Raw genomic sequence first — 14770 nt, 5'->3', positions numbered from 1 at the left:
GAAAAATAAAATGAGAAGAATTTGAAAATGCTGTAGTGGAAAGGGGAATGCAAATAAAATTATCTGTTTGCTTCTTCTAATATTTTCTATCCCTGCCTCCATTCATGCTTAGTATTTCAGCAGTGTAAGGGATGTAGAGAATTACACTAACAATGTATCTGAAGAAATGTGATGCTAAGGTGTTTTATATTTAATTTAAATTTTTTTTTGTCTCTATGCTTAGTACATTTTGATGAAGACGAATTCAATGAACGTCTATGATGCACCCTACTACATCACTGAATAGAGGACATAATCCTTAGAGGATTTTATTTTATTTTTTAATCAAGATACAGCTCAGGCAGACAGTGCTTTTATGCATATTAATAAAATGGATACGCAAACTGTTTTAATCTGACTGCATTCTTTTTTCAAAGTCCCTATCAGCAAAAGACAAGGTGTAACTGAGCTGCCCAGAGCATTTGAGCAGACAGAAGTTCAATGGCAGGTGAAAATAATCCACATTCAGTAGGCTCATGCAGTGACTAGTGTTGGCTTGTCATGCTCTTTCAAATAGGCACGCATCTGAATATTTTCGCTACTGAAGGATTTTGTTACAGGTTTCTGAATATTGCTACAATGAACATGTCTGTGCAGAAATATAAAATAAATTAATTAATAAAAATCTGGAGATGAGACTCCAAATGTTCTTCCTTATCGCAGCTTTTATTACTGGGCATGGCATTACATCATACAGAATATCCCTTTGGTCATTTTAGGTCTGCTGTCCTAGTTCTGTCTCCTCCCAGCTTCTTGTACCTACTTACTGGAAAGGCAGCATTAAAAGCATAAAAATCGTCGATTCTTTGTAAGCATTGCTCAGCAATAACTGAAATACCAATGTATCATCAACATTATTCTCATTCTAAATCTAAAATGTAACCATGCTAGCTATTGTAAAGAACACTAAAAAAAAAAAAAAAAAAAAAAGGGCAAGGGAAGAAGTAAAAGTCAAATGATTAGTACCAATTAGTACCATAGAACCAACAAACTAAAAGACAATTATAGAATTCTGCTCAAAGATGACTGCATGAGCCAGGACTCGCCTCTGAGAAACCACTGATAATGATAAAACTCCTTAATATCCAAGACACTTCTCATCACTTATCAACAACACTAGCTATCAAGTTTATTAGAGGCTAGTAAATGTGACATTCTCCTACTAGAAAGGAAAGAATGACCTAGGGAACTACAGCATGTCAGTCTGACCTCAGTGCCAGTGAAGGTTATGGAACAAATCTTTCTTAATGCTATCACAGTGCACATGCAGAACAGCCAGGTGATCACGCCCAGACAGCAACAGTTTGTGAAAGGCAGGTCCTGCTTGACTAACGTGATCTATGGTAACCTGATTAGTAGATGAGGGAAAATCTGTTGATGTTGTCTCTCTAGACATCAGTAAAACTTTTGACACTGATTCCCACAGTGTTCTCCTGGAAATACCGGCTACTTGTGACTTGAATGAGTGAATACTTTGCTGAGTAAAAAGATCGGCTGGGTGGCTGAACCTAAAGAGTTATGGTGAATAGAGAAAAATACATTTGGAGATCTTATTCCTCTCTACAAGTACGTGAAAGGAGGTTGTAGCAAAGCGGGGTGGGGGTCAGTCCCTTCTCCCAAACAACAAGCAATAGCAAAAGAGGAAATGCCTCAAGTTGTGCCAGATAAAGTTTAGGTTGGATATTAGGAAAAACTGTTAACTTGGAGGGTTGTGAAGCATTGGGACAGGCTGCCCAGGGAATTGGGTAATTATACCTGTTGGTATTTAAAAGATATGTAGATATGGAACTTAAGAATATGGTTTAGTAATAGACATGGCAGTGTTACATTAAAGATTGAACCTGATGACCTTGGTGCTCTTTTCTAACCTACTTGCTTCTATGACTCTACCTACATACACACATATTGCAGTTGCTGAATTTAAAAGCCTGTCACAAGTCCTTTGACTATCTACCTCTACAAGGTACATGTATTATTATTATAATTACTATTAGAGGTAATAAAGGAGAATAAAGCAAAGAAGGGAGCAAAGAATGCTTTTAACTCTGTGCTTCACGCATTCCTTAGTCAGCACCTGTCATTCATGCAATCATTTAAATAAGGATGCTTTAAAGGGTTCTAATGAAAATAAAAGGGTAAGGGTTTATTTTCATGTGAGATTTTTGTTGAGGTATTTTGTTAAATAGTTGGAAAAGGTGGAGATAATTTGATACATGCTACTGCTAAATACTGATGCTGTTACTCGTGGGCATGTGTCTAAGAGCTGTATGTACATTCAGAAACAGTAAAAAAAATGACATTGATTTAGAGAAATGAATTAATGTGGTGCCTAGCTACTTACGATTGCTAAAACTGAGGGTGACAAGATCCTAATTCTCAAAGAGAAACACACAGATCACAATTGTCATAAATTTAAACCTTAATTTGATAGAAAATAAAATACAGGAATATGAATGTACAAACATACATGTTTTGTTATGTTTGCTTAAAAATATATTTACTAGTAAAGCTAGATTTCTACTACATAAAAAAATATTTACAGTTGTTATTTAAGCAATTCTGACTCATCTGATAAGAGCTATATCCCCAGGAATTCATCTGACAAAGACATCTCCTGAATCTGGAGGATGATAAAATTACAGCTCAAAGAAATAAACAGATAAAAGGAGAAATTTTTGAGTGCTCTGATGAAGGAAGGTAAAGAGAAGGGTGAGACTATTTTTTCTCATATGAATACAATGAGGACTGCATCTACTCTTAAAGTCTCAGTTCTATAGCTCACAAGGAGTAGCTGCTGGTTTGCAATTCATGTTTTAAGTCAAAAACTAATTGCAACACTGACATTTTATTTCAGAGATATAAATAGACAGTAACATGTATTTAAAGGAAGAAAACATTGCCACTTCCATGTTTTTGATATAAAGTAGTTTTTGAGAGACTTAGGAATTCTAGAGCGAAATAAACAATAAAGAAACAAAGAAGATAACTAATGCATACCACAATCACCTAATTCTTCTTCTCACCATTTGCTTAATTTTGAGACTTCAGGACTTAATGGACTGATGACACCTTGTCATGTATATAGAAATGTCTAATAGGTATTATATCAGCTGAAATAAAAATTATTTCATGATTAAACATGGAGAACATTACAAGATTGCTCAAAATATTCAGAAAAATAATGGTCTACATAATTAATATATAAATGCTATTTTGGAGATATTTCAGAATCTTATAACATATGACAGAGATACTAAACAAATGTAGGAAGGTTTCCATTTTTCATAAAAATGGTCCAGTATGTTGATCCAGAATTCCAGCTTGGAATAAAATTGTCTTCACAAACATAATTCTGAGGGATGGCATCATAAAAATACTGTGTAAATCTTTATGACTTTTAATGTAACTACATGGTAAAAGCTTATTGAAAGCAAGTTCTTATTCAAATTAATAGTGCTAGAAATGTAAATAATTTTTTTTCTTCTAGGTAACTTCATTTAATCAGTTCTTTAAAAGTCGTGAAAACAAGCTTGTCATTAACACAAGCTTACAGATTTGGACTTCAGTGTACTTCTGCCAAGAGGGGATGTATACGTGTCTCTGAGAGTAAAAATCTACAGCAATATCTGACAACTGACACTTAAGAATGCAGATTTTTTTTTCTCCTTTCCATAGGAACAATGACTGGCCATCTGTCATTTAATTCTGACTGCTATAATAATCTGTAACAATGTTAGATAAAATAAAATACTAGACATTATTTTCTCTTTGAGTACTATATTGAGTACTATATATATATTATATATATACTACATATACAGAGTATATACAATATATACTATATTGTACCTTAAAACAAAACAAAACAAAACACACAAACAAACAAACAAAACAAAGCAAAATAATCAGCTTGGTTGTTTTTCACACGTAAAGTTTTGAAATTAAAAAAATTCCAAAGAATTGTTTATTATGATTATGATGATGATGATGATTATTATTATTATTATTCATGCTAGTGAATGCAGAGGAGGATGAGAAGTGGGTTAAATTCAAAGTCAAAAAGTTCTTATGAAGCAGAGTTAATTATTTATGGTCAGTTCTATAGAAACAGCAATAAAATCTAATTTAAACTTTAAAGAAGATTTGCAGCTGAATCTTCTTAAGTACTTACAAAATAAAAACTTTTTAATTAAAAAATTAATTTTAATTATAGAAATCATTAATTCATACAAGAGTATAAAAAGGAGATGATGTTATTCATTTCAGTCTTTTAAATAAGGTGTGTAGAACTGCAGCGAGAACTGTGTGGGATTTTCCATTTCTCTATGCAGCATGTTCTGATTCTCACTATCTTTTAGAACATGCACACATGCCCAAATAGAGTATTGCTAGGTGCTGTTTCTTTAGACTGTATGTACTCTGCTAGGTACAGTTAGTGAAAGAGAGAAGACAGGGTTTGCCCTGGCTTACATACATATCTGGATGGATTACTTGGTGACTGGTCGATTATCCTGTTCTTTTGGCTGATCCTTAGCTGGCAAACCTGAATTGTGTTTTTTTTCTTAAAACCTAGAGTAAAAGGATGAAATGGGTATGTGTGAGACTTCATAGAATCATAGAATCACAAGGCTGGAAAAGACTCACAGGATCACCCAGTTCAACCATTCACTCATCAGCAATAGCACTCACTATACCATGTCCCTCAACACAATGCCCAAACGTTCCTTGAACACCTCGAGGGTCAGTGACTCCACCATCTCCCTGGAAAGCCCATTCCAGTGCCTGACCACTCTTTCAGAAAAGTAGTATTTCCTAATGTCCACCCTGGATCTCCCCTGACGCAGCTTGAAGCCATTCCCTCTAGTCCTATCACCAGTAACATGAGAGAAGAAGCCACTCCCAGCTCACTACAACCTTCCTTCAGGTAGTTCTAGAGAGCAATAAGGTCTCTTCTGAGCCTCCTCCAGACTGAACAATCCCAGCTCCTTCAGCCACTTCCCACAAGGCCTGTGCACCAGACCCCGCACCAGCTTTGTTTGCCCTTCTTTGAACATGTTCTGGGGCCCCAATGTCTTCCTTGCAGTGAGGGGCCCAAAACTGGACACAACACTCGAGCTGTGGCCTCATCAGTGCTGAGTACAGGTGGATGATTACTTCCCTGCTCCTGCTGGCAACACTGTTTCTGATGCAAGCCAGGATGCCATTGGCCTTCTTGGCCACCTGGGTGCACTGCTGGCTCATTTTCAGCCGAGCATCAATCAACACCCCCCAGGTCCCTTTCCCCTTCACAATCATCCAGCCACTCGTCCCCAAGCCTATAGCGCTGCATGGGATTATGGTGGCCAAAGGGCAGGACCCGGCACTTGGCCTTGCTGAACCTCATCCCATTCACCTCAGCCCAGCAATCCAGCTTATCTAAATCCCTCTGAAGGGCCTCCCTAACCTCAGGCAGATCCACACCACCTCCCAACTTGGTGTCACCTGCAAACTTACTGAGGGTACACTCAATCCCCTCGTCTAGGTAATCAATAAAGATATTCAACAAGATAGGCTCCAGTACCGACCCCTAGGGGCACCACTTGAAACAGGTCGCCAGCTGGACTTAACTTCATTAACCACTACCCGTTGGGATCGGCCCTCTAGCCAATTCTTACCCAAAGGAGTGTGTATCTGTCCAGGCTACAGGCAGCCAGTTTCCCCAGAAGAAGGCTGTGAGAGACCATGTCAGAGGCTTTGCTGAAGTCTAGGTAGACTACATCAATAGGCCTTCCCTCATCTAACAGTCTCGTCACCAAGTCATAGAAGGAGATGAGGTTGGTCAAGCACAACTTGCCTTTCATGAACACATGCTGGCTGGGCCTGATCCCCTGGACACCACACACATGCCGTGCGATCTCACCCAAGATGATTTGCTCCATTACTTCCTGCGGTACCGAGGTCAGGATAACAGGCATACAGTTCCCCGGATCCTCCTATGGCCCTTCTTGTAGATGGGAGTCACATCAGCAAGTCTCCAATCCTCTGGGACCTCTCCAGTTGACTGGAGCGCTGAGATGGCTGAGAGCGGCTTGGCAATCAACCCCGCCAGCTCCCTCAGCACCCGAGGGTGTAGGCCATCCAGTCCCATGGACTTGTGACAGTCCAGATGGAGGAGGAGCTCTCTGTCTGATTCCACCTGAGTCGCTGGGGATATATTCTGAGTAGCATCCCAGACTGCCAGATCGGAGCATAGAATGCCCAGAGGATAACTGGTCTGGCTATTAAAGGCAGATGTAAAGAAGGCATTGAGGACCTCAGCCTTCTCCTTGTTCTCAGTGGCCAGATTCCCTGCTGCATCAAGTATAGATGAAAATTATCCTTTGTTTTTCTCTTGCCATTGGTATATTTTAAAAGGATTTTTTATTGTCTTTTACTGCAGTGGCCAATCTGAGTTCAAGTTGGGCTTTTGCCTTTTTAACTTCCTCCCTGCATGCCTTAGCTACTCCCTTGTTATCTCCCCAAGTAACCTGTCCCTTCTTCCAGAGGATGTAGACTTTCTTTTTTTCCCTGAGTCTCAACAGTAGTTCCCGGCTCATCCACACCGGTCATCTACCCCTATGGCTCGCCTTACGGCACTCAGGGACAGCCTGTTCTTGAGCCTTTAAGATTCTGTCTTACGATATCTTATATCTTAAGATATCTGTCATATGGCAACAATACTTAATGGAATATTTGTGGGAAGGTTCAAACTCTACTGTCATAAACCAACATAATAAAATAAGAAGCATTACTTTTGGAACAGCCCTCATATTTTAGTATGCAGAAGAAAAAGACTTTCCAGAAAATCTGACAATCTTACAAGCTTGTACTTTTATCTTTACTCACCCTCATATGAAAATTACAATTGTATAATGCAGTTATACATTACTTGATGTTATTAAAACCTGGTGTGTAATGCTCTGTCTCAGAATTATTCTATATTTTGAAAATGATCCCATATACTAATATAGGTATTTATAAGTCTACCTTTTAAGGACAGTTTGTAGATCCTGTTCCAGTTCTGAGATTCCCCTATGTGTAAAATTTTTAAAATCATAGTTGAAATATATGGATGTAGGCTGCTACATTTCTTTATTGCAGTGTGAAATCTAACAAAAAGTATGCAACATTACTCAAACAATCATCATTTTAATAACTTAAGATAGGAGCCCAAGCCAAGAGTTGAAGTATTTTGAATATTTTCTATTTTGTGTGAGAGTTAGTGAGGTAATCCTGAGTATGTGTCCATTAACTGCTTACAAACACTTATTAAATGATATATCGATTTCTGTTTTAAAATGCTTACATTATGCCTACATAAATAGGTTGAGAAGATATCAAAATCTATCACATGAACTATAAAGTCTCACAAACAATATTGAATATTCCTAATTGTGCTTGATATTGCATGAATGTGAAAGATGAAAAGAAAGGCAATTATCCTTTTCTCCATCAGCACAAATATGTCAGTGATTTGGCAGGGCTTGAATGCATGGAAGTAGTACACTCTTCAAGGAAAGAAAGGTAACAAAAATCTTTGCAAAAGCTGGATTCCATTTTCACATTGTAGAGCACAATGTTGCATACTAAATCTGTATTTGGTAAGGAGATTTTCTTTATATCTTACCCCAGGGACATACATCTAAGGCATGAAATAACCTTATATAATATGTCCAAATTCCACTATTTGGTCAAGGACTATTGCATGGAAGGATCATAAATGAATATACGAATGGCTGATTTAATGAGGTTTCTGTTTTAGGCCCACATTCTCAGGGTATAGAGTTTCTTTCAGCTGATATTTCAACAAAGCCAAAAGAGAGAAAGAGAGAGAGAGAGAGAGAGAGAGAGAGAGAGAGAGAGAGAGAGAAAGAGAGAGAGAGAAAGAGAGAGAGAGAAAGAGAGAGAGAGAAAGAGAGAGAGAGAAAGAGAGAGAGAGAAAGAGAGAGAGAGAAAGAGAGAGAGAGAAAGAGAGAGAGAGAAAGAGAGAGAGAGAAAGAGAGAGAGAGAAAGAGAGAGAGAGAAAGAGAGAGAGAGAAAGAGAGAGAGAGAAAGAGAGAGAGAGAAAGAGAGAGAGAGAAAGAGAGAGAGAGAAAGAGAAAGAGAGAGAAAGAGAAAGAGAGAGAAAGAGAGAGAAAGAGAGAGAAAGAGAGAGAAAGAGAGAGAAAGAGAAAGAAAGAGAAAGAAAGAGAAAGAAAGAGAAAGAAAGAGAAAGAAAGAGAAAGAAAGAGAAAGAAAGAGAAAGAAAGAGAAAGAAAGAGAAAGAAAGAGAAAGAAAGAGAAAGAAAGAGAAAGAAAGAGAAAGAAAGAGAAAGAAAGAGAAGGAGAGAAAGAAAGAGAAGGAAAGAGAAGGAAAGAAAGAAAAAGAAAGAAAAAGAAAGAAAGAAAAAGAAAGAAAGAAAAAGAAAGAAAGAAAAAGAAAGAAAGAAAAAGAAAGAAAGAAAAAGAAAGAAAGAAAAAGAAAGAAAGAAAAAGAAAGAAAAAGAAAGAAAGAAAAAAGAAAGAAAGAAAAAAGAAAGAAAGAAAAAAGAAAGAAAGAAAAAGAAAGAAAGAAAAAGAAAGAAAGAAAAAGAAAGAAAAAAGAAAGAAAGAAAAAAGAAAGAAAGAAAAAAGAAAGAAAGAAAAAAGAAAGAAAGAAAGAAGATATCTTCTTAAAGAAGATAAGCAAACAGTGGTCATGGTAGAAAACCCATCTCCATTAGGAAAAGTAATGATGTGTACAGAAGACAATAATTCATAGAAGTGGAAATTCTACAGGAAAATTCCAATCTGATGCTTTAATCAGTTGATAAATTCATTTTTAGTGAAACATTTCACTTAGTTTTGGTTCGTGTTTTGTTATAAAAACTTTCTGATGTACTAATGTTGGCTATTCTGTTTGTAAACATGACAGTAATGGGACTAGGACTAAAGAATATACTAGACATCACAGAATCCTAAGAAATATAGCATTATATTCAAAGAACATTTTAATTAAACAGACAATTATTCATTTAATAATTTTACAAAATTGAAATAGATCACAGTGGTTATTGAAGATAAGCTTCTAAATTAGATATTAAAAGAAACAATAATAAAAATAGAAAGTGTCCACCAAAATTCTGCCTTGGAAGTCTTTATTTTTAAACTGCATTAAATAGCAAGCCAGAATAATTATCTGTCAGTACCATCTGAAGCTCCTAAGTATATAACAATCACATAATACAATCATATTAAATATGAGTTTCAGATGGTACTGAAAACTAAGTACATAAAAGTTACATATACCTTTGTGATAATCATATATATTGCCTAAAATAGGCAGTCTGCTTTTTCAGTTGGTGGCCACAGATTAATTATAAAGTATTTGTTTTGATTTAATGAAGCAGGCAGCTGAGCACCACACAGGCACTCTCTATCCCCACAGAGTGGGATGAGTGAGTGATTCAGTAAAAATGTAAAACTCATAGTTTGTTATAAAAACAATTTAGTAAGACAGAACAGAAAAAGAATTATAATGACAAAAGAATATGCAAAAAGTGATGCAAAATGGAATTGCTCATCATTCATTGATGAGTGCCCAGCCAATCCCTGAACAGTGGCAGACACTTCCCTGACCAACTGCCCTCAGTTTTATTGAGGACCATGACATCATATGGTATGGGATATTCCTTTGTCCAGTTTAGGTTAGCTGTCCTGGTTCTTTTCTCTTCCAGATAGTGTAAACCCACAGCCTCATTGCTAACAGGGCAGTGTGAGAAGCTAGTAAGTCCTTAATTCTGTTTAAGAACTGCTCAGTACAGCTTAAACAACAGTGTGTTATCAAAATTATGTTCATCCTCACTCCAAACAGAATCACAGAATCACAGAATTGCCAGGGTTGGAAGGGACCTCAAGGATCATGAATCTCCAACCCCCCTGCCACATGCAGGGCCACCACCATTCCACCTAATGCTAGACCAGACTGCCCAGGGCCCCATCCAATCTGGCTTTGAACACCTCCAGGGACGGGGCATCCACAACCTCCCTGGGCAGCCTGTTCCAGTACCTCACCACTCTCTCCGTAAAGAATTTCCCCCTGACATCCAACCTATATCTCCCTTCCCTCAGCTTAAAACCATTTCCCCTTGTCCTGCTGTCACTCACCCTTTCAAAGAGTTGATTCCCCTCCTCTTTGTAGGCTCCCTTTATGTACTGAAAGGCTGCAATGAGGTCACCCCGCAGCCTTCTTTTCTCCAGGCTGAACAAGCCCAGCTCCCTCAGCCTGTCCTCATAGGGGAGGTGCTCCAGTCCCCTGATCATCTTTGTGGCCCTCCTCTGGACCCTCTCCAACAGCTCCCTGTCTTTCTTGTACTGGGGGCTCCAGACCTGGACGCAGTATTCCAGATGGGGCCTCACAAGAGCAGAGTAGAGGGGAACAATCACCTCTCTGTCCCTGCTGGCCACCCCTCTTCTGATGGAGCCCAGGATCCCATTTGCCTTCCGAGCCGCAAGGGCACACTGCTGGCTCATGTTAAGTTTTTCGTCTACCAAGACCCCCAGGTCCTTCTCCACAGGGCTGCTCTCAAGGACCTCTCCTTCCAGTCTGTAGGGATGCCTGGGATTCCTCCGGCCCAAGTGCAAAACTCTGCACTTTGCCGTGTTGAACCTCATCAGGTTCACCCGGGCCCACCTTTCTAGCCTCTCGAGGTCCCTCTGAATGGCATCCCGTCCTTCAACTGTGTCAACCACACCACTCAGCTTGGTGTCGTCAGCAAACTTGCTGAGGGTGCACTCAATTCCGTCATCAATGTCATTGATAAAGATGTTAAAGAGCACCGGTCCCAAGACAGATCCCTGGGGGACGCCGCTCGTTACCAGCCTCCACCTGGACATAGAGCCATTGATGATCACCCTCTGTCTGCGGCCTTTCAACCAGTTTCTTATCCATCGAGTGGTCCACCCATCAAATCCACATCCCTCCAGTTTGGAGAGAAGGATGTGGTGGGGGACCATGTCAAAGGCCTTGCTCAAGTCCAGGTAAATGACATCGGTCGCCTTTCCCTTGTCCACCGATGCCGTCACTCCATCATAAAAGGCCACCAGATTGGTCAAGCATGACCTTCCTCTGGTGAAGCCGTGCTGGCTGTCACGGATCACACGCCCTTTCCTCATGTGATCAAGCATGTCATCCAGGATGATCTGTTCCATGATCTTCCCAGGCACAGAGGTGAGACTCACCGGCCTGTAGTTCCCAGGGTCCTCCTTGCTCCCTTTCTTGTAAATGGGAGTGACGTGACCCTTCCTCCAGTCATCCGGGACCACACCAGACAGCCACGACTTCTCAAATATGATGGAGAGCGGCTCGGCAACCACCTCAGCCAGCTCCTTCAGAACCCTGGGATGCATGCCATCCGGCCCCATAGACTTGTACACATTCAGTCTCATGAGGCGGTCTCGGACCTGCTCTGTCCTCACAGCAGGGGGGGATTTACCACCCCAGTCCCCACCCAGAGGTGTAGGGATGCAGGGCTCAGGGACGGAAGGAGTACTGGAGTCCTGGCTGCCAGTGAAGACCGAGGCAAAGAACTCATTCAGTACCTCAGCCTTCTCTTCGTCCGTTGAAACCAGTTCTCCTTTTACGTTTACCAAAGGAGGTACACTCGCTTTGGCCTGTCTCTTCTGGCTAATGTACCTATAGAAAGTCTTCCTGTTGTTTTTCACGTCCCTCGCCAAGTTCAGTTCCACCTGCGCCTTGGCTTTCCTGATCCCACATCTGCAAGTCCGGACAACATCCCTGTATTCTTCCCAGGTGGCATGCCCTTGTTTCCAGAGTTTGTACACACCTCTCTTTGCCCTCAGCTCTCTCAGCAGGTCCTTACTGAGCCACGCTGGCATCCTCCCTCCTCTGCCCGCTTTCTTGTTCAGTGGGACAGAGAGTTCTTGCGCTCTTAGGAAGGCATCCTTGAAGAGTAACCAGCTCTCTTCAGCATTTTTGTTTTTAAAGAGAGCATCCCAGGGGATCTCGGCCAACAGTCCATTGAACAGCTTAAAGTTTGCTCTCCCAAAGTTCAGGGTCCTGATGCCACTCTTCACCAGGCCCACAGTTCTCGAGATCACAAACTCGATCAGAGCGTGGTCACTGCAACCCAGGCTGCCTCCGACCTTAACACCATTAATTATTTCCTCCACATTGGTGAGCAGCAGGTCCAGCAGCGCTTCACCTCTGGTCGGTCTGTCCAACACCTGGACCAGAAAGTTATCATCAACACATTCCAAGAGCCTCCTGGACCTCTTGCAACTCGCCGTGTGATCTATCCAGGAGATATCCGGATGGTTGAAGTCCCCCATCAGGACAAGAGCCCGTGAGCACGAAGCCTCCCGCATCTGAAGCAAGAAAGCCTCGTCAACAGTCTCCCCTTGATCAGGTGGCCTATAGTATACTCCTATCACCAGCTGGCCTTTGTTAGACCCATTCCTAATTCTAACCCACAGGCTCTCAACCTGATCATGACTGTTTCTCAGAGGAAGCTCCTCACAGTCTATCCACTCTTTGACATAGAGGGCTACTCCCCCACCCTTCCTACCTAGCCTATCTCTTCTAAAGAGCCGATAGCCCTCATTGGTGGTATTCCAGTTATGGGAATCATCCCACCACGTTTCCGTGATAACAACAAGGTCGTAATTTTCTAAGCACATCACGGTTTCCAACTCATCCTGCTTGTTTCCCAGGCTGCGTGCATTAGTATAAAGGCACTTCAGCTCGGCTTTCCGTCGCACCGCCTTTATAGATGGTCTAGGTTCCCCTAGAACAGCAGCATCCCCAACACCCCCCTGCCCCAGTCCATCCCTTCGTACTTGACTGTCGTCGCCCAGCAGGTTCGGTACGAGCCCTGGAATGACTCGCTCAAGCTCAACATCCCTGATTTTGCTCCCTTCCCCCTTCATACCTAGTTTAAAGACCTGTCAATGAGTCCTGCTAGTTCCTCAGCTAAGATCCTCCTCCCCCTCAGAGACAGACTACTTTCATTTGCTGCCATCATGCCAGGTGCTGAGTAAGTTTCCCCATGGTCAAAAAACCCAAAATCCCTGGATGTGCACCAACTTTTGAGCCATTTATTTATGAGGTGTGTTTTTTGGTATCTCTCGGTATCCCGCCCTGCCACTGAAGGTATGGAAGAAAACACCACCTGCACACCCGCTCCCTCGACTACCCGCCCCAGTCCCCTGAAGTCTTTCTTGATAGCTCTGAGACTCCTCTCTGCAACTTCGTCACTGCCAGCCTGGATTATCAATAACGGGTAATAATCGGAAGGGCGAATCAGACCAGGAAGTCTCCTAGAAATGTCTCTGACACGTGCCCCAGGGAGGCAGCACACCTCCCTGCGGGTAGGGTCAGGCCGACATATGGGACCTTCTGTTCCTCTCAGCAGGGAGTCTCCTACAACAACCACCCTTCTGTCCTTCCGGGCAGAGGCAGTCTTGAGGCGTGGGGCCAAGTGCTTTTCCCGAGGCAACCTCACAGGTTGACCTCCCCCTATATCCCCACTCACCTCTCCCTCGAGTTCCAGGGCCTCAAACCTATTACTCAGAGGCACCTGGGGAGCCGAGGATGGTTGGGATGGGGGACGCCTACTTTGTCGAGCCGGTATATGTTTCCACTCATCCCCCTTTCTTGAATTGTTCTTAGGAGGAGGAGAGGACAGGAGGCTCACTGCAGCACCGTCAGTCCGCTGGCTCCCCGCACCCACGTGCCGCTTCCCCTCTCCCACCTGTTTATGAGGCAGGGGGGGGTGACAAGCTCCACATGATGCCTCAGTTATGCGCCCAGATCTCGGGGCCGATAGGGACTGGCACCACCAGTCAATCTCCTTCTCACACTCTTTTATGGTCCTCAGCCTCTCTACCTCCTCTTTCAGGTCAACCACAAGGCTGAGTAAGTCATGCAGTTGGTCACATCTTATACATCTACCACTGTCATCACCCAGCACTGCAAAGGCCAGGCTCTGGCACTCATAACAGCCAGCGACCTGTGTACTAGCATCTCGCGTTGGGGCCTCAGTCTGAGTCTCCACACTCTTTATGGCCGCAGCCTTTTTTCTGCGGGAGCATGGGACTTCCACCTGGGACTCCACAATTCTTGTGCTATTAGCCTTCCTCCGGGGTGCAGGCATTGCTAACCAGCAGGCACACCAACACTATTAGATAGCCTTAACGGGGTGTGCCTGATCAGGCCCGCCCTGCTGCCGGTAGTGCTGGCGCTGCCCCCGCACCGTTGCCGGGTCGTTAACAGGAGCCCCCGCACTTATCACTCACCCTGGCAATGTCAACCGTCCTAGGCTGGGGAGTTCCCTGGAGGAGTGGCTTACTGATTCTCCTCGACAGATAAGCCCAGGTGTTTCCCACACACCTTCTCTGGTGGGCAGCAACGCGTCGCTGCCCTCCCCGAGGCTTTTTAAAGCAAGAAGGGGTGGGTGCGGAACCGTTGCCCTGGCAACGCCCCCGCCGCGACGTCCGCTCTCGCGAGAACTTCCCGGCCGAGAGCTGCCCGGCTACTCTGCTCTCTCGGGGATCCCTGAGTGAGGGAACCGACCGAAACCCCCTTGTACCTCGCGATCAGTCGCTGCGCTTCTGGCTGGACCAGCTCCGAAGCGGCGATCCTCGGCAATCAAGAACAAAACATGACACCATACTAGCTATTTGGAAGAAAATTAACTCTATGCCAGCCAAAACCAGAACAATATTTCAGTTCTGA

General features: G+C 42.6%; 1 long non-coding RNA gene across 2 annotated transcripts in view; it reads right to left on the bottom strand.

Annotated features, from left to right (window-relative positions):
- The window catches only part of LOC149920208 (uncharacterized), a 30463-nt gene extending 15992 nt beyond the window's left edge, over nt 1-14471 (bottom strand). For both annotated transcript variants that reach the window (XR_016461540.1, XR_016461541.1), the window contains exons 1-2: nt 14332-14471; nt 4514-4608 (exon numbers count right to left, since the gene is read on the bottom strand). This is a non-coding gene — a long non-coding RNA (uncharacterized LOC149920208). The remainder of the gene's footprint in view (nt 1-4513; nt 4609-14331) is intronic.
- Nucleotides 14472-14770: the final 299 nt, after the last annotated feature.

This window comes from Phasianus colchicus, chromosome 1 (genome assembly GCF_987193195.1).
Source record: "Phasianus colchicus chromosome 1, bPhaCol1.hap1.1, whole genome shotgun sequence".
Classification (NCBI taxonomy): domain Eukaryota; kingdom Metazoa; phylum Chordata; class Aves; order Galliformes; family Phasianidae; genus Phasianus; species Phasianus colchicus.
The sequence above is the reverse complement of the archived record's forward strand: the minus strand, read 5'-3'. Positions and strand labels throughout refer to the sequence as shown.